Source organism: Microtus pennsylvanicus, chromosome 4 (assembly GCF_037038515.1).
Source record: "Microtus pennsylvanicus isolate mMicPen1 chromosome 4, mMicPen1.hap1, whole genome shotgun sequence".
NCBI lineage: Eukaryota > Metazoa > Chordata > Mammalia > Rodentia > Cricetidae > Microtus > Microtus pennsylvanicus.
Genome location: NC_134582.1, coordinates 35,820,462 through 35,842,323, shown reverse-complemented (window position 1 = coordinate 35,842,323; position 21,862 = coordinate 35,820,462). Strand labels below are relative to the sequence as shown.

Below are 21,862 nucleotides of genomic sequence, written 5' to 3'. Positions count from 1 at the left end.
CAGACTGTCTACATCCCAGCAAGTACAATCTGGTGGGGTGGAAATATTGGTCTTGTCAGGTTTGGCATTGACCAAGGCATTGATGGAAGCCATATGGGCATAAATGGGCCTGTTCTGTGCACCAGTATCATGGGTGGCTAAGATCCACTTATAAATATCCTCATTTTAACAGGTGTGATGGCATTAAGGGTGAGGTTGCTGAGCCCCTTCCAGGTTAGCTGTTTAAGAAGGATATCCTTGGTAGGGCCAGATGGCATGTGCTTTTTAACAGCATTGGTGACATTAGTTAAAAATTTGGAAATGGTTCCTCAGCCTGCTGAACAAGATTGAAGAAATAGCCTACACTGTCTTGAGATGTACAAAGTTTGAGGGCCTTGAAGGCTAGGTCGGACACTTGTTGGAAATAGATATGTAGGCCAATCATGGATTTTGAGACAGGATTAGTGTACTGCCCATGGCCAGTAAGCATGCCAAGGGTAATATTAAGTTCAAACAGCAAGTTTGTATGGGCTTGGGTCTCTGCTGCATCATCATAAGCACAGCACAATTGAAGAAAAACTGAGGGTCAAGGCCTTCAACATGGAGTACCAATTGTAATAAGTTTGAAGCTGCATGGCCCATTGTCTGAGTACTAAGCTTGAGTTGAGAGAGCATGCAATGAAACCAAGGATATCCTGAGAGGGACTGATCCCCCTCAGCGCCCTCTGACTCTCTGTGGAAGAGGAATGACCCTGTGGCTGCTTCTGGAATATCCAGAGGATGGTAGGGGGCTGAGAGGGGATGAACTGTCCCCTGCTGGGGGGCCCTCTACAATGAGAATGTGGGGAGGCAGTTCCAGAGGAAGCAGTTCCATTGAGTCAAAGTGGGTGGCAGCAATGGAGACAGAACTAGGGGAGAACGCTGGTGGCCAGTCAGAAAGGCTCCCATAAGCCCCCTGTGACAGGTTGTTGTTACTCTCGCAGGGTCCCAGCAGAAGATCTTGGCTGGGCAGGCTCTCTGAATGATTCAGGCAGGGCAACTCTAGGCTGTCTGTCTTATCCTTTGTGAGGATAGAGGTCCCAGGGGTCAGGGGAAGGGTCATGGAGAGCAGGATGATAACAGGGCAGAGTCCTGGATTTAAGAACTCCTGGATGTCAGATACCGAGGCTTTTATATGAAGTGCATCAGTTGTCTCCAGAATGCGCTCTGAAGGGACTTCTATCTTAACCACAAACATTCTCCCTGTCAGGCATCTCTAGGGCCATGGCTGTGTAGACATCAGTGACAGTAGAACAAGGAATACTGAGTTGGGACCAGGATGCCTTGGGTGGTATGAAGAACTCCAACAGACTTCCTCCTCCCCCTTCCCCTTTACTTGGGAGCAGTTGGCGACACTTCTGCCATTGAGGCTGCCCTCCTCCCCTTGAGGACAGCCCAGCCATCCCTCCTCCACTCATGCTGAGTCAGGGGCAGCTTCTTCAGCCCCCATAAAACAGAGCAGCTCTCCTCTGTACCATCCCTGCTCTATGTTTCAAGGTTCCCCCCTCATGACTCAGTTTCAGCCTCTCAAAGTGGCGAGTCCATCTCTCCTCAGGGGATGTGCCTTCACTCGCCAATCCCCCACCACCTCTCCCAGCACCACCAGAGGAGTTGGAGTTGCTGTTTCCACCTAGGAGTGGAGGGCCTGATTTGGTCTTCAGAGGCTTAATTGCGGAGGAAGAGTCAAGGGCCCCTTACCACTGCGGGATACCTTGTACTGAGCCTCTGACTGAGTGACCCACTGAATGGAGGGAAAAGCATTTCTTGAGCTTCGGCTTTAAGGGTATTGTAGAGGACGAAGAGACTGAGGAAGGAAAGAGGCCAGCTAGGTTCTCAGAAGATAGAGATGGGCTGAAGACAGTCAGGGGTCCGCCCACCCTGCAGCTTTCACAAGTCATGTGGTGGTGCAGTCTTCACACGAGGGCTAAATGGGGCCAAGACAGGTGGGAAGAGTGAGCCCGAGGTCCTGGCCACTTCAGCTTCGAAGTGCGGCAGGAAAAGCTCAGCAAAACGGCCAAAAAGGCAGCTTCTGCTCCAGGCTCTGCATATTGTGGGTGGGAGGCCAGCTAGAGGTAAGAACGGTGGGCAAGATCCAGAGCAGCAACCCTCGCATGGGACTCACAGAACTCTTGCCAACTTGGGGGACTGGGTGATGGCAACGCTGGCAGAGAAGGAAAGGCCCCTCCTCCGGGAAAGGGGCACCATTCATGATGGGTTCCAGGAGGAAAACAAGGGGTGCCCGAGGGAGGGCAGCAAAGAGGAAGGTGGCCAGAAGACACGGGGTGAGTGGCAACAACTGCGCCTTGGTCCCCGTGCTCAGCCCCAGGGTCAAGCTAGGGGAAGTAACCGCTCTCTGAGGAGAATGTTCCAATCCCGGAAGGGAAAGGGGATACAACCACAGTTGAACAGCCAAAGCCTTCCTGTGAATTAAGAGACCTGCCACCTCCTGATGGCTCACGTAACTGGATTTCCAAGGGAGAGAAGCGGAGAGACAAGGTCCAAAATTCCACACTCTGAAGAGAGATGGAAATCCCTGCAAAGCAATAGAACCTTCAGACAATTCCAGAGAGTGGGCCCGGGCAAAAGTCAGCAGTTAACTCTCAGGCTGCGAGGAAGTCTGCAGAGGACAAGGGCGGAAGGGAAAGGGAAAGTAGTGTTCGTTGACCGTGTGTGGCTGCTTATAGTGAGGGATTTTCATGGTTTGTTAGGCTTCGGCCTTAAGTTCACATAACGTCTCAGGGAGAAAAGCACAGGTCAGAGGGTTCAGCCCTCAGTTGGAATGAACTGAGTCATGATGAAGAGTTCCTAACCAGAAAAACAAACGGGAAAGCAAGGAAATGTAGAAATAGGAAAGAAGGCCGCAATTCGCCAAGGGCTGAGAAAACGAAAATAATTGTCAACTCACCGAAAAACAGCTGAAGGGTGTGAACTCAAGACTCCAACAGAGAGTTGGGAAGGGGTCAGCAGCAGGGTCAGCAAAAAGGGGTACTAAGGAGGACCTAAAAGGCGAGCAAAAGGAAAAGGCCCATCCACACTGGGCGCCAGTTGTTGTAGGCTTGTTGGGGCTGCCTGTTGGGTGATTTTTTTTTTTTGCGAAGGGGGTGGGGTGGGGTGGGGAGACACCGAGGAACAACACAAACCCCAAAGAATCCAGTATAAAAGCTCTTTTGTAAAAGCATAGGGGATTTTTATGGGGTTAGGGAAATTAAGCTGCCTCAGGAACGTTTTCATTTGGTTCTTTTGAAACTGACGGTTGCTGCTGGCATGCTGTGATTGGCTAAGAGTGTGCATCACTACTTACTGCACTTTTGGTCCACTGACAGGCTGTTTTGGCCAATTTTGTTTATTCATTGTGAGTTTGCATGTGCTTGCATGTGCTTGTGCTATTGCCCCGCCTCAGGGACGAAGGGAAGAAACCTCAAAACTGAAGACTCATTTTGATTTCATGGCACTCATTCAATGGGATGAGTTTACTGAGATGAGTGAATTCAGGAGAAAGGAGAGTGAAGGGGTAGAGACAGGTTTTTCTTTAAGATACATTTTCAGTTACCTAAAAAACACATAAGTAGAAATATTAAGTAGGCAGTCTGAAATATAGGTTGTGATTATTGCTGGCTGATAGAAATGGAAAACTGTTGAGACAAAGATGATATTTTAAAGAGTGGAAGAGGATGAAATCATCTCGAGACTGCAGATTGAGGAAGGCTAAGGATAGAGAACTGAGGAATAATAGATTTAGTTCACTTCAGGGAGGTCTCTGGGGGTTATCTCATATGCTAGAAATACTGTCTCACCTCTACTGTGTGAGTGAGACTCTTAACTCTGGCCACTTGGAATCATTTCTTAGTTTCCTTTTTTCCTTCTCTCTCCCATCTAAATTGGAAGCATGTGAAAAAGTCTCTGATCAGCATGACGACAGCAATGCAGATCTGTTTCTGAGAAATGATGTGATGGCAAGATGGAGTCCTCTCCTTTCAGAGTCTGTGGGCTGAGTTATGGCACGAAATGACTTCCAGCTGTCAAGAGTTGCCAGTACTGTATGTGGTGGTTTGAATAAAAATGGCCCGCATAGGCCATTAGGGAGTGGCTCTTTTAGGAAGTGTGCCCTTGTTGGAATCCATGTGATTTTGTAAGGGGAAGTGTGTTAATGGGGGTGGGCTTTGAAGTCTCAGATGCCCAATGTCCAGGCCCAATGTCTCACACGCTTTTTGTTGCCTATTTAGAAGCAGAATTCTCAGTTACCTCTCCAGCATCATGTCTGCCTGCATGTTGCCATACTTCCTGCCATGATGAAAATGGACTAAACCTCTGGACTGCAAGCCAGACCCAACTAAATGTTTTCTTTTAAGAGTTACTATGGTCATGGTCTCTCTTCACAGCAATAGAGCACTGACTAAGACACTGTGGAAACCTACAGGAGACTAAGCAGCATTAGGGACTCAGCTAGCTTCCTTGCAACAAAAAACTAAGACCCCTGTATGACCAGAGTTTGCATGGTCACACCTGAGGTCTCCAGTACTCAGAACTGTTTTTCCTTTCACATCATGATTTGAGAAGTTTAGAGGCTGCATTCTATCTTCCATTGAGGAAATAGGCAGCTTGGTAAATTTTAGTCTGACAGATGGGGTGAGATAGTCTATAACTTACAATCTGCTGGGCTTCCATCCTCAAGAAGACACAATAGTCTGGGAAGAGCCTCGTTCCTGGCTTTCCAGATAGTTCAGGTGAAGGTGGTATCCTTGGTGTGCCAAAATTGTCTGTGCTGAAACTTGCCAAATCTAAAGATCGTGGGCAGGGTAAGGATTCTAAATAAACCTTGCTTGAAGGGCCAGGGATTCAGCCTAGTAGTAGAATGTATACTTAGTACATATGAGAGCCTCATTTCAATCTTCAGTGCTAAAATTAAAGAAAAAGAAAACTACTACAGCCGGGTGGTGGTGGCACATGCCTTTAATCCCAGCACGGGAGGCAGAGGCAGGCAGCTCTTTGTGAGTTTGAGGCCAGCCTAGTCTACAAGAGCTAGTTCCAGGACAGGTTCCAAAGCTACAGAGAAACCCTGTCTTGAAAAACCAAATTAAAAAAAAAAAAGAAAACTACTACAATGGAGTGTAAAATTCTTCATTTTCAGGCATCTTTCTCTTTCCTTCCCCCCTTCTCTCTCTCTCTCTCTCTCTCTCTCTCTCTCTCTCTCTCTCTCTCTCTCTCTCTCTCTCTCTCTGTCCCTGCATGGATATAGCAACAAGTGTACACATATGCTTTTGTGTGGGGGGGAGGTGCTCAATTATGTCTGTGGTTGTAGAGGCCACAGGTTAATATCAGGCATCTTCCTCTTTTGTGCTTCTCTTATTTGAGACTGGGTCTCTCACAAAGCCTGGAATTCCTTTCTGCTAGGCTAGATAGGCAGAATCTGCCTGCCTCTATATCCTCCCCACCCCCAGTAGGAAGGTTAGAGACAGATGCCATCACAGCTGGCTTTCTTGTGGATCCTGGGGGTCAGAATTCAGGTTCTCATGTTCGTACAATAAGCCCTTTACTCACGGAGTATCTCTGCTGCCCATATCTGGAGACATTGCAAAATTATAATCAGTGTAGGTAAAATCAGATTTTAAGTTATTGATTATTAAGAGTCCTCTTATCTTTATTAGTTTTCCCTTTCTTTTGTAAAGAATTATCTGTTTGGTTTCATCTTGTTTTGCTTTTAAGAAAGAGGGTATTGCTATGTAGCCCAGGCTTCCCCTGAGTTTGTAGCAGTCCTCCTGCCTCAGCCTCATGAGTTTTGTCACAGTTAAGTGCTTTCATACCTGCTGATGGGGGAGAGTCTTCTGGCTAGTGTTAATTTCATTGGTTAAATAAAGAGACTGCCTTGGCCCTTTAATAGGACATAAAATTAGGTAGGCGGAGTAAACAGAACAGAATGCTGGGAGAAAGAAGCTGAGTCAAGCAGTCACCATGATTCTCCCACTCCAGACAGACGCAGGTTAAGATCTTCCCTGGTAAGCCATCTCGTGGGCTACACACATTATTAGAAATGGGCTAGTCCAGGTGCGAGAGTTAGCCGAGAAGAGGCTAGATATAATGGGCCAAGCAGTGTTTAAAAGAATACAGTTTCCATGTAATTATTTCGGGGCATAAGCTAGCCATGTGGGCAGCCGGGTGCGGGGACTCAGCCCCGCCACTCCTATTACAACAACCTGCCTCTGGTGTTCTCAGCAAATTCTTCAAGAAACATTTTTTTTTTCTTTGTCTCCGTTTTCTCACACAAGATATTCATGCAACTCACCTGGCAAATTCTGAGATTTTAAGTTTAGGACCGAATTCAAAACTGATTGGGTCTCCTTTCTTCTCTGGGTATGCTTATTATTCCCTATGTCAGTTAGACACAATAATTCTGCCAGACACCACCCAGACTTTACAGTCTAATGATAGAATGTGCACTTACAAACCTGTTTAGCCCTTGAACATTTTCCACTAGAAAATGGACAGTTCCGCATCTCTTTCTCTCCCTTTCAGGGACTGGGGCTTGGATCCCTTGGGCTACTGGACCTCTTTACCTTCGTGAAACCCACCCTTGATGTGGTCTGACAACATGGCCTGGCCCTCTTCCTGCCATGTGTGCTATGCATGAATTGCAGGCCTGGAGCGTAAGCTAAAAATCAGATGGTTTTCCCAAACTAGACAGTGCACAGTGACATGGAATGAGCCCAAAAGGTCATTTTGCTCCTTATTGTGGGATGTGTCCTTGCTGAGACATTTCTCATGGAGCCTCAAGAATAAAGCTATAGACAAGAAAGTGGAGGGGGCCTATAAAGAGCTGTTTCCTAGTGACATTGCTTGTTCAGACCTTGCTTGAAACCAATGTTACTTCTGAAGTTTGGGGTTGAAATATTCATAAACTTAGTATTTAAGCTGATTTGCTCTGTGTTTTCTCCCACTTAAAACTGAGAAATATTCCAATAGGGAGTCTTAGATCCAAGGACATTTTGTATTCCAACAAGTACCACTCTGCCCTACAGATACAGATCCCTTAGAACAGAAGAAAAACAATGTTCGTGAAGATCTGCTGCTTGAAGAGCTTGCTCTATATTTCACCTTGAGGAATCCCCAGGCAAGCCTCCAGGGGAGCATTCTGTTGCTCAGATTTAAAGCAGTAGAAGCTGAGGTTCAGGGTCATTACTGGGCTTCCTAAACTTCTCTCTCCTTTTGCATCAGTGCTGGACAAGGCAAAGCAGGAAGTGACATGTGAGGCTGCAGTGATTTGCAATGCCTGGGTACCTACCCTCTGCCTGAACTGGGTCTCATTTCCAACACCACATTTCCCATTGATTTCTCACTATAACATATCCAGGCTCTAGTTCCTCCGCCACAATGGCATGGCTGGCCCTTGTCGCCATTCTGATAAGAAGGCAGATGTCCTGGTTGATACTTAATGCTTTAAACATAAAGGTCTGCACATTCTTGATGATGCTGAAGATGGAAGCATATATTTAACAGCTCTGATCAATAAGACATTTGCCCAAATGAGCGGATTGATTCTATTTCCACCTGCAGCAATGGGCTCTCTAAAGCTTCCCCCACCTTGGTCACATTCCACTTAGGGAATTGACAATGACAGCACTTCTGGGGATCAATGAGAACAGAAACCACATTTAGCAATGGCTGGCAGCTTCTGGAGACACCAGCTCTTTGTAATTAAATAGGTGACAATAGAAATGGTGGAGTGTTTTCAGTCCACGCTTGGCTCTCCTTAGGGATTATTCTAACCAGGTAGAAAGTTTTAGCACTATAACGATCTGGATAGATGTCATTAAACCATCGAGTCTTCAGGCTGGAGAGATAGCTCAGTGGTTAAGAGCATTTGTCTACTCTTTCATAGCAACTGGATTTGATTCCCAACACCTTCATGGTGGCTGGCAACTTGTAATTTTATAGGACCAGGCATTCTCTTGTTGGCCTCTGTAGGTTTCCATAGGGAGAAGGGACCTCTGTGTCCATGAGGTGATACTGAACTAGGTCATTTGTTTAAGGCCAGTGAGTTCTGCAGCAAGAATTGTAGACTCTTGACTGTCTGACTGTGTAACTTTGACAAGCCATGATGGCTCAGCACACTTAGAGAACTGTGATGGCAAAATCAATACTCAGTTTGTATGTTCTTTATGACTTGTGTTTTATAATTGGTTTCTATTATATACTACAGTTCTTAAAAATGATGGTCGCAACCCTGGTATTTGCTTTTTTTTTCTCTTCTTACTTTTTTCTTTCAAAATACATAATTTATCTCACCAGCAGCTGTTTTCCGTAACAACGTATGTAGTTCGATCCTCATTCAGTAAATATAACATCTCAGAAATGTTGGGTTCCCATCTGGCTGTGTCCATGTCTTTGTGTGCTGAGTTCTCCCTTGGTTCTATCTTCCCTGTGGGGTACTTAGGCTAGAAATGCCAGAGAAACTCCATATGCCATATGCCAACAGTGAATTCATGGAAATGGCTGCTGGGGTCCTCTGTGAGAGTTGTAAGTCAGGATGCCTCTAGGTTTGGTTGGAAAGAATTCTGCAATCAATTAGCAATGTCTGCCATGGGCGGCGGAGGGGGGAGCAACGACGACACCCTTTCCAGATGTCTGAAATGGAGCATTAGTGAATGCACACTTACACGTATTTCTCATGCATCGGCTCAGTAACGCACAGACAATCCTTTTCATCCTGTCTTAGGCAGTCATTCACTTTCCAGGCTACAGCTGTCATATTGGAAAGATGAGAAAAAGTTGAAATAGGTCATAGAGCTGGAATTAGGTTCCTTGATCCAGAAGAACATAAACCTCACGTTAAAAGGAGCTTGCAAAGGCAGCCCAGCAGGGGTCTGGGACCACCCAGGTCTGCACACTACAGTTCATGCTTGCATCAGTGCCCTGGACTCTGGACCCAGCTTCATTCACTTGCAGACATCTGAGTATTGGCTCTCAGGGACTGACAGCAAGGGTGGATATGCGTTACGCTGGGAAAAGCCATTTGTATGTGGTGTTTGCCATATAGTACACTGTAACTCTGGTTCCCAACCTTCCCCATGCTGTGACCTATGGATACACTTCCTCATGCTGTGGAGACCCTCAGCCATAAAATTATTTTCGTTGCTATTTCATAACTGTAATTTTGCTTCTGTTATGAATCACAATGTAAATATTTTTGGAGATAGAAGTTTGCCCACAGGCTGAGAGCCGTTGCATAATAGTCAATGGCTAAATATTTCAAAATTCATTTTGTTCAAGGTCACAAACTATTATTTTTCAACCATTTTCACCATTTCATTAGGCATATGTTTCCGAGTGTCTTGTCACCTTGATTATTTGACCTTCTAACATTTATAGTAGTCCTTGCTCAGCTTCCAATAAAGGCACTAACAGAAATAGATTTCGGGCCTAGAATATGTGGGCTATGAAAGATCTGGTCACCAAAATTAGTCTACTTAATAAGTCAGACTTATGGCCCATGCTTTTCATAAGCTTCTCTCTGCCATTCCTTATCTGTCACTCTTAAATTTCAATACTGTAATCTCGTCATGGTGGTGCAAATCTTTAATACCAGCACTTGGGAGACAGAGGTAGGCAGATCTCTAAGTGTGAGGCCAGCCTGGTCTACATATGGAGTTCCAGGACAACCAGGGCTACAGAGAAACCCCATCTCCAACAAACAAAAACATTTCAACAAAGCACCAAGGTGCTCAGAATTATGTTATAGTTGCTTTCTGCTCATTTTCAGTCTTCTCTTTTTTGTATTTTCTTTAGTAAAGGATTGTCCAGAAGCTTGGCTTTTAATTGTTCCCAATATCCATATATAATTCATACAGTACTTAATATGACAGAATTTGTTAAGACATAAAATATGAGCAATAGATAGGAAGAATAAACTTCCTGACTAATCAGGCAGAGATGCTATGTTGTGGATCTGGACGAGGGGAACCCAAAACCTCCTTTTTTTTTTCTTAATTTCATGAGATTAAACAAAACAAAACAAGACAAAAAACTATAGACTTGTTTTGTGAGTTTTTGAGATTCTGTTCTGTTCCCTTAAACTTGAAACTTGTCGTCACTTATGTTTTTTCTTTTCTAAATGCTCGAATTGTCCAGAGACAGACTCTGAAATCAGTAAATCAGTAAAGAAAACTGATTCTTGGTAAACTTGGTAGTGAGGGAAGCCTGTTCATGATTTAATAAAAAAAAAATTCTCAATTCAGTCCCATGAATTGAAATCACTTTGACATAAAAAAGTGTTAAGAATTGCTAAAAAGAGTTCACAGTTCCCTTCTGGAGTTTCTAACTCACCTCAGAACCATCTATTCTGGGAACCAGGTGTCCTGTAAGAATCACGAAAACTTTCTCACCTCTAGAAAATTCTACTGATCCATTATGGGAAAGCAATTTCACACACCGTGGAGGGTCTATACTCGGTCTCGGCATGGGTGGGATCTGAGATGTATGTAATTACTCATTAGAAAAGTACTAAAAATTATCTTAAAGCAAACCTTCAGTATGCCAGTGCAGCCTCCGAAGTGTTGCTTTGCCCAGCCCATAACTTCACAAAGCAGGAGTTGTTGCTGTTCCTCCATTCTGAACCTCCTCCTTCTGAATCTGGTGTCATGGGGAAAAGAGATAATTTTCTTTATGGTTTGAATTAGGCAAACAATTTGTAATGCATTGCATCTGGTCCTCTCAATAAAAAAATGGATTAAAAATTGTTTGAATTCTTTTGTAAATTCAACTCCAAATTCTGTTATTCCAGATGTCTGTCTCCTGAGAGAGATTGTTAACTGGAAAATAATACTAGTTCATGAAGAATCACTCCTTAAGTTCATAGTTTTTTTTCATTTTTCTTACATTAAGAATGCAAATGCAGAGTCCACCCTATACAACTGAAAAAAAGGAAAAAAATCATAGAGCTTAATAGAAGAATATTGCATGCATGGTCTTAAGAAAAATACTAAAGTTAACTCATTTATGTGTCTAAACCTCAATAGAGTCATTGCCTTGGTTCTAAAAGCATTTCTATTCTTCTAGACCAACGGCCCTCAACTTTCCTAGTTCTACAACCCTTTTATACAGTTCCTCATGCTGTGGGGACACCCAACCATAACATTATCCCTATTGCTACTTTGTAACTCTAATTTTGTACTGTTATGAATTGTCATGTAAATATATTTGGAATAGAGGTTTGTCAAAGGGGTCATGACCCACAGGCTGAGAACCACTGTTCTAGAGCTTTCTATGAAATCACACATACTCAAGAGAATTAGAATTATGTATAGACCTTGGCAATATGGAGCTAGAGATAGATGGCTTCCCCATTTCATTGAGATTAAGACCTAGAAAGAATGGGTCATAAAGAAGAAATATAGCTATAGACAGCAGAGATAGAGTGTAGGAAGTGCAAGTGGGATACAGGATACATATGCAGGATACAGAAGGGAGAAGATACTAGAAATATAAAAGATGAGCATCAAGGAGGGAAGGAAGGAAGGAAACAAAGGATAGAATGCAGGGGAAAGTTCTGGTAGAATAAATAGGAAAACTTGTCTAACCCCACAGAGCACATACAGAGCAGAGTCGGGATATAGAAGGGAGAGGTAGGTGGCATATGTGGTGGAGAGGAAGATTATAAGAAATGACATGAGTGTGGATAGAGAGGTGGGTGGGCTGTTACAGAGGGGAGACATGGCTTTGGAAGAGAGATATAAAATCAGATCTGGATATAAGCAGGAATAGTCAGACAAGAGGATAGCAGAGTCCAGAGAACACTGTTCCAAAGCACTTTGTGAGAAGACCCTAAAGGCAAGAAAGACATTCTCACATGTCTTTCACTTTTTTCTTCTGTGCGATTAAGTCATGGATAGACTCTCTGGTAGCTTATTTATAAGCAGGTAAGATGACCTCATTCAAGAGGGCACATATCCTATGCTGAGAAAGGGTAGCCACATAGAAAGGTCAAGAAGACTCGGGACCAAAGGCTTGCTTGGAATCTAAGCATCAGTCTCTTACCTTCAGATCAAATCCTTTTCTTCACACCCAGCCATTCATTTTTCACCTTAGTTAGTCATTGAAATAGTTTTCCTGTGACCAAGGAAATGGCTCAGTTGCTAAAGGTACAATGGAAGGCTGGCAACTTGCACTTTGAACCCTGGAAATCCTGGTTGGAAAGAGAGCATGGTCTCCCAGAAGTTGTCCTCTGACCTCCACAAGAATGATAGGGCAAGCCCAGCCCCCACATGCATAGTAATACTAATATAAAACGTGTCTGGGACTTTGAGGCTTTATTTCTGAAGACTGCCAGGACACATGTAATTTTGGTTAGATTAATTTGTTAATCTGTCTCTTGTGATAGATGTGCTGACAATGACCTTTCTAACTGCAAGAAAGTCATCACCCCTTTTTCCTTCACAAGGGGTTCTAGAATCTGCCTGATTATCAGAAAAAAACTGGAGAGGATTGAGGTGATCCTCTGGTTATTTTTCTCACTCAGAAAACATTAACACAATATTCTCTTTCTGCTGAATTTTTCCAAATTGTGAAAACACTATAGAACAGTCATTACATCTACAAAGAGAACGTAGATATTTCTACTATGGGAAGAAAATGAACAAGATGACTTCCATTCTCAATCCCAGGTCTGTGCATTTAAAATTTGAGTTACAAATATTTTTTCCTCTTAGGAACTGAGGTAAATTAGTTAAGATCTTTTTTACATGGGGCTGAGTAGTTACGGTTTTTGGTAAGTCTTAAGATATGTTTTGTTTTTGGATCCTTTGACTAAAACGTCCATTGGCTGCATTTGCAACAACAAATGAAGCTGTGGGTCTGAAAAGATGGCTCGTGGTTAGAAGTGTTTGTCAAGCCAGCCTTGTAACTTGAATTTGGTCTCTGGAATCCATATGTGAAGGAGAGAACCAACTCCTGAAAGTTGTATTCTGATCTCCACATGAGTGCCAGGGCATGAGCATGACTCCACAATGATGATGATGATGATGATGACAACAACAACAACAACAATAATAATAAATAGAAAATGGTACTGTGAATTTAACAGGATGGATTTAGAACCCCAAGAAATGTAATTGTCCCTTAAAACTGTTTTTCTTTTGTCTCCAGGTGTCACATGTCTGGAATCCTAACACTTGGGAGGCAGGCAGGAGGATTGTGAGCACAAGGACAGCCTGGCCTATACAGTAAGACAAACTAAAACAAAATAAAGACCTTCTTTTCCTTTGATTGAAAAGTATTTGGGGGCTGAGGGCATCGCTTAATGGTAAAGTGCTTGCTTGGCATAAATGAGGCCCCGGGTTCTGTTTCCAGCTACTGAAAAATTATAATTGACTTAAATAATGAAATAAGCAATGATTTTCTTTTATATTTTGCTTCTATGACAAGCCAATATGTGGTAGGTGTATATATCTTGATTTTTTAAAGCGAGTAGCAGGTAATAATTTTTCTAGTAAATTATATATTACAGTTCCGTGTCATACAATCATTTCTACATAGGAAAACATAAACAACAAAGGACATTTTTCATTAAAAATGGGAAAATGTCTTCCAAATTCTGCATTCTGTAGTACTCAGTGAGTTGAAACAACTATAAGGGAAAATACATAACAGACTAGCATTTTCATTTTTCACATGATAATTCAGAACAGAGTGGAGTGCTTCTGTCTTATGAGGTGGAATCAGCAGAATGACCTTGTCCTACACCAGAGGGTCCATGAACATCCTCCAATGTCATCTTTCTTTAGCTAGTCAGTGCTGTCTTTCTTCATAAGGGACATGACTTGATGGCTTCACAGAGACGGGAGAATTTCAGATCTAAAGCTGTGCTCTCAGCAGCTGAAACAACTGCACACATGAATTATACACAGAGAACAATTCTCTCTTTATGTGCCTTAGAACTTATGGAGGGAGGGCAGCGGAGAAGTTCAGCAGGTAAAGGACCTCGATGCTCAAGCACAATCTGATTCAGTCCCCAGTACCCATGGACAAAATTATATGCAGTGGAGTACATCACTGCTGCACAGAGAAGGGGCATAGAGACAACATGACCTACAAGAGGCTCACAGGTCAGCTAGGAAGGAGCACACAATGTGTAAGAAACAACAAGAGAGATGCTGCCTCATCCACAATTCATTGCATTTCCCACCAGAACCAATCAGAGGCAAGCATACATTTTGACATATTTCCTGCCTACACACCTATGAAGTAGGACAAAGGTGAGAATGGACTCCCTCAAAAGTTGTCCTTTGCCTTCCTCACTCATGCTATGACTTGAGTCCCTGTTCCTGCCCATATATGAGCATACATAGAAACAAACAGATAGGTACAGGGAAAAGGCTCTGGGAAAATCTATCGTTCCTGCTTGGTCACTGAGATGCATATAGAACATGAAGGGTCAGAAAAGCCTAAACCAGTTCCTTGAGGAAGGCATGCCATTAGAGAATATTACACACACACACACACACACACACACACACACACACACCACCACCACCACCACCATCACCACCATCATCATCACCATTACCAACCTAGGACTGAGACCAATAATAAGTTAACCAGTTGAGACAGACCGTGTGCTTGCAAACTGGATGGGGGTGTGATGGAGGAAGATGTGCGACAGAATTAGAAGAAAACTTGCGCATTATTTTGAGCTTTCATGTACCATATTAAAAGCTAGTGTGTAAAACTTCTGTTGGGAGAAGATATTTCTTTCCTTAATCATTGTTAGGTTCATGGCTGAGAGCCTTATAACAAACGACTGATTAATGAGACAAAAGCAAACACATTTATTTAGTGTAAATTTTAGATGACATGGGAACCTTTGGAAGTAAAAACCCAAAGAAACAAGAAAACCATTCTTGTGCTAGGTCTAGACTATCACATAGATATGATCTGATAAAAGGAACTGCATTTAATGATAATAAATTTGGGAGTGGGGTACCTACTAGAACTATTTCAACAAACTCAGTGATTGCTTCTGTTTCTCTGTTCATTCCTTTCATATCCTCAAGGATGTACCTAAAAAGGTTTTGTCTGAGGAAACCAGCGATTCTCAGCCTGTGTGTCCCGATCCCCTTTGGGGTCAAGCACCCCTTTGACGGGAGTCACTTAAGACCACCAAAAACACAAATATTTACATTATGATTCATAACAGTAGGAAAATTATAGTTTTGCAGTAACAATGAAGTAGTTTTATGGTGTGTGGGTCTCATACATGGGAACTGTATAAAAAGGGTCACAACATTAGGACTGTAGAGACATTTCACTGTAGAGAAAGAGTGCAGAATTCTGTATGACATGCTTCAGAGGGCAATAAAGAGAGGTCTTCATCATCTACTGCTTCAAATTCCATATTTGGGCATGGTATGCCGCATGCACCCAGTTACTTTTGCCATAGTGCTCTCGGCATAGATAATGAGCCTACGTGTTAGGCTCATTAAGGTGTAACTGGCAATCAAACAAGACTCCATAAAGGATGGAATGGGGAAGGTGGAGAAGGCGCATGACTGTAGTCACAGCACTTTGTGGGGGACAGAAACAGGCAGATTTCTATGATTTCAAGGCCAACCTGGGTTACGTAATAAGACCCTGTCCAAATAAAATGAAATAAGAATGGGTAGGTGTCTATCTGGTCTTTCTCAGTTCCTGTGTGGGGTGCGACATCCCCGTGAATGTTGACTTTCCTGTGAGTGTGTCTATGAAAGCAGCTGGGTTGTTATAGAGACCATTGTGTTTGGAGCCATACGATCCATCAGTTTGAATAGAGGCCAGAACACTCCATTGAAAGACTAAGTAGAGATAGTAAAAGACCAAATGGAAGGCAGCTGTGCCACCACTATGCCCCAAATGCTGCACCTCAAAGATTTTATGAATAGGACACATACAAGAGTCTCAGGGTAGACATTGGTGACAGCTTACTGAGAGAAGGAAGTAATCCCACCAAATACCACTGCTCTGGAGACAGCAGTATAAACAATGCTTCACCAGGACGTGTTTTTCTCACTACCAAGTTTTGGTGCTTGCAACTCGCACATATGCCCCAGACCTCAGACTTGGGGCATTGCTGAGCAGGGCAGAAAACAAGGGGCGTTTCAAGCTGGATTGAAAATGCTCTTTCCAGCTCATTTTAACAACCATTCCAAACTGTATGGAACATTGAACAAGTCTCTGAACTAAATTCTCTCTTGAGCTGGGAGGGGCTCTGTAAGAAAACTGCATTATTTATGGATAAATGAAGAGACCTGTCAATGTGAGTAAATTTTGGATGCAGAGAAATTGGACATTGAAAGCTACTAACTATGCATGGATGTTCATTCAGATAACCTTTCCAAAATCATGACTTTTAGACTTTTACTGACCTGCCAGCTGAAGGTTGGGAATGCTTAGAATTACCATATGTTTTGATTTTTCCTGCATTCATAAGTGATTGGAAAGAAAGAAAAGGCACAGAAGGGCTCACAAAAAAGGCTGCCCTTTAGTAAAGGATAGCATTGCAGGAGAGAGAAATGGAAAGGTTGCCACAAGGTCCTCAGGGCTTGGAAACCATTTACCTAGGAAACTTCATCTCCTTACTTAAAAGAGTCGTCCAAGGGAGGGGAGAGCCATTTCTGTCCCCATTATGCCAGCGAACATTTCTCAAACACTTGGTAGTTATGAAGACTTACAGATCTCCATTCTCCTACTCAAGAGGTTGAAGTTCATGTGGCATTAGATGCAGAGTCAGGCGCTTCCGACAGTTCAAACACAACCTTCTGCTGCCTTCTCGGGCTCAGACGTTTGATTACACCATTGTTTTCACTAAGACTGTCGGTTCCCTGGCTTGCTTCCTTTCTCCCACGTCTAGAAGGTTCTTCTTGTTAGTATGCTGATCTTTAATTGCCCACAGCTGGAAGTTTCCTCGGGTGATTATGAGGCTCCTTTCTGCATTCATACTGTTGATCATCTTTTGCGAAACTTGGAATAGCGACATTTAACTTTTCTGTAGTTCTTGAGAAATCTCCATTTTGGAGACAGGGACAAGCTCATTAAACATACAGGCACGTGCGCGCGCGCGCACGCGCACACACACACACACACACACACACACACACACACACACACACATATACACACACCTTTTTTCCTTTATCATTCAAGTAGGTTTCTATTGTGAAAAGTAGCCAGGATTAAAAAATTTTTTAAATGTTTTTTATTACTTAGGATTAAAATTCCTTTTAGAGTCAAGCTTGGAAGCTTTGATCTCAGCCTAAAAATGGATCCACTGCCCCTTTGCTGCTATTATGAAAAAAGTTGCTTTACCCATTTTAATTTTTAGAAACACAGGTGATTGATATATTAATGCTAGACTTTCCCATCTTTTTCCATTAAAAAGAGATGAAATAGGTGTTTCTTTTCTCTGGATAGATTTATGAAATTCTTATTACTTTATCAAATGTTATTTTACCCATTTTGAAATGAATTCTTTACAATCATTTTCTGAATTCGCCTTTGGCGTTGTTTAATGTGAAGCTTTTAGCTTCAGCGCGAGCCACTAAGCTGAAAATGACAGTCCTCTCTGCACAGAGTCCCTCACCCTCAGCACTCAGGATGGCATACTTCAGGTCGAGAGGCCTGAATCTCACCGATGCTGTCAAAGCTCTCAGTAAATGGCCATTAATTTTCTATTTCAAAAACTGAAGTGAAGCTTCCCTGTAAAAGAGTGGTTTTCAATATTCCAATTGCTGCAAGCCTTTAATACAATTCCTCGTGTTGTCATGACCCCCGACTATAAAATTGTTCCACCGCTGCTTCATAACTAGTTTTGCTGCTGTTATGAATTGTAATATAAATATCTGATGTGTGGCATATCTGATATGAGACTCCCAAAGGGGAAGAGACTCACAGGTTGAGAAATTGCTGCTCCAGAACGTGAGACCTTGGCATGCATATGACATAAATTACATCTAAGCTTTGCCACTGGAGACTCTGTGTTGGTTTATCTGGGTGACTGCAAACAGTTTTGATACACACTCACCCAGCTCTTTCACATTCACCCCGCATCTCTGGGCTTTCATTGGTTTTGTTCTTTCTGCTTTACTCTGTGATATATTCCTCAAATTCTTGCCCTTTGTTCAGGAAACACTTCTCCAAGCCCCATGTGTTGCTGCCTGGTTCATCACCCCTATTCAGGTTTAGCATTTGGCTGTGTCTAACCAAGGGTTCACAGCTCAGCCAGTTGCCTTCCAAGAATGGCTTGCAACAGCAGTGGAACAGCAGGGAACCGAAGGAGGTTAATGAAAGCCCCTTAGAAAGGACCAGGGAAGCCCCTTAGCTTGCCTGAGTGAGAGCTGTCATCTGTGCAGAATATTTTGCTGTAGTTATAGGGGTTAATGTTTATTGAGGAATCAAGGAGAAAGTACCTGCCTGGCTTACCCTGTTGTGGTGTCTCCATGTCCTTGCACAGTCGATGCCATTATTTATAACTGCAGGGGACTGCAATTAAAATCTTTGTTCGGGTAGCTATAAAGTCAGTGTAGATGGGTCCAGGCCTTCTGTCCACTCCCTTTGTTTAGCCTCTGGTTGTTTCCTCATCTCTGAGACTCCCAGATCTTAACGGCTTCTGCCACTGTTGATGCCATTGTTCTGTAGGTCTTCAATGCTGTGCTACCTGCAATGACTGCAGGATGACTATTCTAATTGATTTTACATATCCCACTAATTCCTATGGCATATTATCGTGGTCTTATTAAATATATGCATCCCAATACTTTTCTCACATTGATTATGACGTCATTCAGAATGTGGTCTCTATTACTCTCGTTCATTCATTCTCAAAACATTCATTAGGTTGATATATGAATCCTATGCTTAGCTATGTATCCCCCATCTACTTTATGCCATCCAATTCCACAAAACAACTGTGGTTAAATAATTTGTAGAGAGAGCACAAAATACCTGGGGAAGTGAGTGTTATGAAGAGGGAAGGCAGGAAGGAGGACATCACAGGACCACTGTAGGCAGAGATATGGTAGAGGAAGGGTGACCGCTCATGACAGCAGACATAGGACAGATTCTTTCCTTGATGATGCTTTACTCATGTTCCTAAGCTGTCTCCTAGACACATCTGAAAATTTCCTTGTAAAATAGTTTTAGCACCACTGCCCTCCCTAACTGACCATTCTGCACACCTGATGGAGTTCCACATCTTCCACCACCTTCCAGGAATGTCTCGCCAACTTGCCCTTCTGAAGTAAACATTGTGTTAAGTCATTTTGGACGGAATCCTCATTACCCCTGATGTCCTTCCTTAGCATTTCTTTATCATCTGACGTCTTCCTTGCTCTTTGGTTATGTATTCACTTTGGCTATATTGTGTTCAGAGCTGAACACAAATCTCAGCTTCCCTTTCATCTCTATATCCACAGAAGGGGTTCTTATTGAAGTCAACAGTGCCAGGCTTGAATAAATGCCAGTGATTAACTTTCTTCTTTATCATTGGTATGGGCACACACACACACACACACACACACAAACACACATACACTCACACATATATAAGGTTATCTATCTGAGTGATAAAAACATTCCTATTTAGGGTTAAATTGATTATTCTTTGAATCTTTCTGCCTGTAGTCCAGAAACTTTCATATTGTGGTTTCTTAATATTCATTTCAGGAATACATGAATAATTCAGATACATACTAAAAATGACATCAATGAGAATGTAAATCAATCAGAGAAACTAAAAATAAGTTCATACAAATCCAGGAGGAGGAGCCTCTGGGAGCCATGGATGACACTTCTTCAGAGCCTGGGTTCAGCAGGAAACCGAGTCCGTCATCTTCTCCAAGTTCAGTATTTTCTTTTCTATGGGTTCCTCACTGAGAAGGGTTGCTGGCTGCTTAACTCCCAGAGCCTCATTGCTTGTGCTGCCTACTTCATCTTGACAGACACTGACTCCTTTGTCTGTATTTCAGTCACTGCGTTTTAAGCCTTGAGAGTTTTTTTTTTGTTAATTTTTCTTGAGTTTGCTTTTTTGTTTCCTTAACCCCCCAGCACAGCGAAGATATGCTGATGTATAAAATTTGCTTGATCCCCTGTCCTGAAAAAGATATTAGTTGAGTGCCAGAGTACAAGTGCTTGCTTAGATTCAGGAAACACCACTTATTACCACAAGTGTGGTAATAAATGCTCGCAGTCCCACTATGTGGGAGGTAGAGGCAGGAAGAGCAGAAAGTTAAAGTTAGCTTCAATCATACAACAAGTTGAGGCAACCTAGGCTAGGTGAGACCCTGTTCGCATATAAAACCCCAGAACATGAAAAATAAAGTATGTAAAAATATGATTTCTATTAAAAGAAACTTAAAAATCACTTGTGGAATTGGGCACACAGGGGGATAACTAATTAAACGCACACATATTATTTTATTAAGATTCGTTTATTTTCATTTTATGTGAGTGTTTTACTGGTCTATATGTATGTTCACAACATACATGCCTGATGCCTGCAGAGACCAAAAGAGGGCATTGTATTCCTTGGAACTGGAGTTACAGACGGTTGTGAGCTGCCATGTAGATGTTCAGAATTGAACCTAGGTCCCCTGCACGATTGGCTAGTGCATTTAACTTCTGAACCATCTCTAGCTTCAATTTAATATGTCTTTAAAAGTACTCAGTGACACTGAGTTTTCCCATTGTGTCTTATATCAATCGCTTGTTTGGAAATTTTAGAATTTGTGTGAGTAGCATTCACTGGGTCTTGAACTGGTAGATAGCTGGGCTGGAGGAGTTTACCAGTTGACATTGGAGCTTGACTTTGGGTGTGAGTATTGCATGCAAGCCATTGCCTCCGTCTAGTTGTGGTTGCAAAAGACACAGGGCAGGGACAATTTATACCCTGTGGTCATACTAAAGAGGATACTGGCCTTATTTTACGGCGTCAGTGTTGTTTGTGGGTGGTAGGAAACACATACAGTGAATACTTTAAAGCATGCAGCATTCTCACCAGGCACGTCAAGGGCTAGCTGCTAGGAGAAGGAAATGTGACAGATGCCATCCAGGTTGCCTTGCTGAGTGGCTGTGTGGCCTTGTCCAGTGCTTTCCATGTTTCTCCGATGAGTGGCTTTGAGGGCTCACGCTGTTGTTTGATGCGGCTTCCAGCAGGCCTTTCATTAAAGCCATGCCTTGGGCTGACCCGCAGTGCTCTGCCCCCGCTCCAATGCCCTTTTCCATGTGGGCAAGTGGCCAGGACCACAGAAGGTTGTTTTGATGAGCCTGGTGTCTTTGGGGAACAAGAATTGCCTTGCCCCTGTCTCCACAGGCACCAGCAGTCAGGGCAGTGGCCTGCCTGTGAGAGCCATTAGCGTGGCCAGATGTGCCCTCGCAGAGCCTGGACCTTTCAGAATTACACAGAAATAGCAACCAGCAACAAGGGCTAATTATGTCCCCCAAATGTAAGTGCTTTCAAATGGAAACAACTTAGAAAATGGCTGAACTATGGGAGCCCCTGCTGCAGTTTTCTGCCCATTTCTCGTCATTGGGTTTGCTTCATCTGCTTGAGAGCTGCACAGTGAGAGAGAATTTTATGGCTGCATTTACTCAACCTTTGCTGTACCAAGTAACATGAGGGGCATGTGGTTCATGCAGAACCAACGCTGAAGTAATGGTTGGTTAGTGGAAAACTGAGCCCTGACTGGTAAAGAATTCCTCCTATGTAAATGAATCCTTGTGTTTGGAACATGAGAGAGTTTCTTATTTTGCAATGCTAGAGGCATTTTACAAGGTTTTACTAATCCACCAAACACACCTTCAGGGTTTATAGGCAGCCAGTGTTTTT

At 43.0% G+C, this 21,862-nt stretch overlaps 1 pseudogene; it reads right to left on the bottom strand.

Annotated features, from left to right (window-relative positions):
* Positions 1-420: 420 nt before the first annotated feature.
* LOC142848970 (SH2B adapter protein 1 pseudogene) lies at positions 421-2,227 on the bottom strand (annotated as a pseudogene).
* Between the last annotated feature and the right edge of the window lie 19,635 nt (positions 2,228-21,862).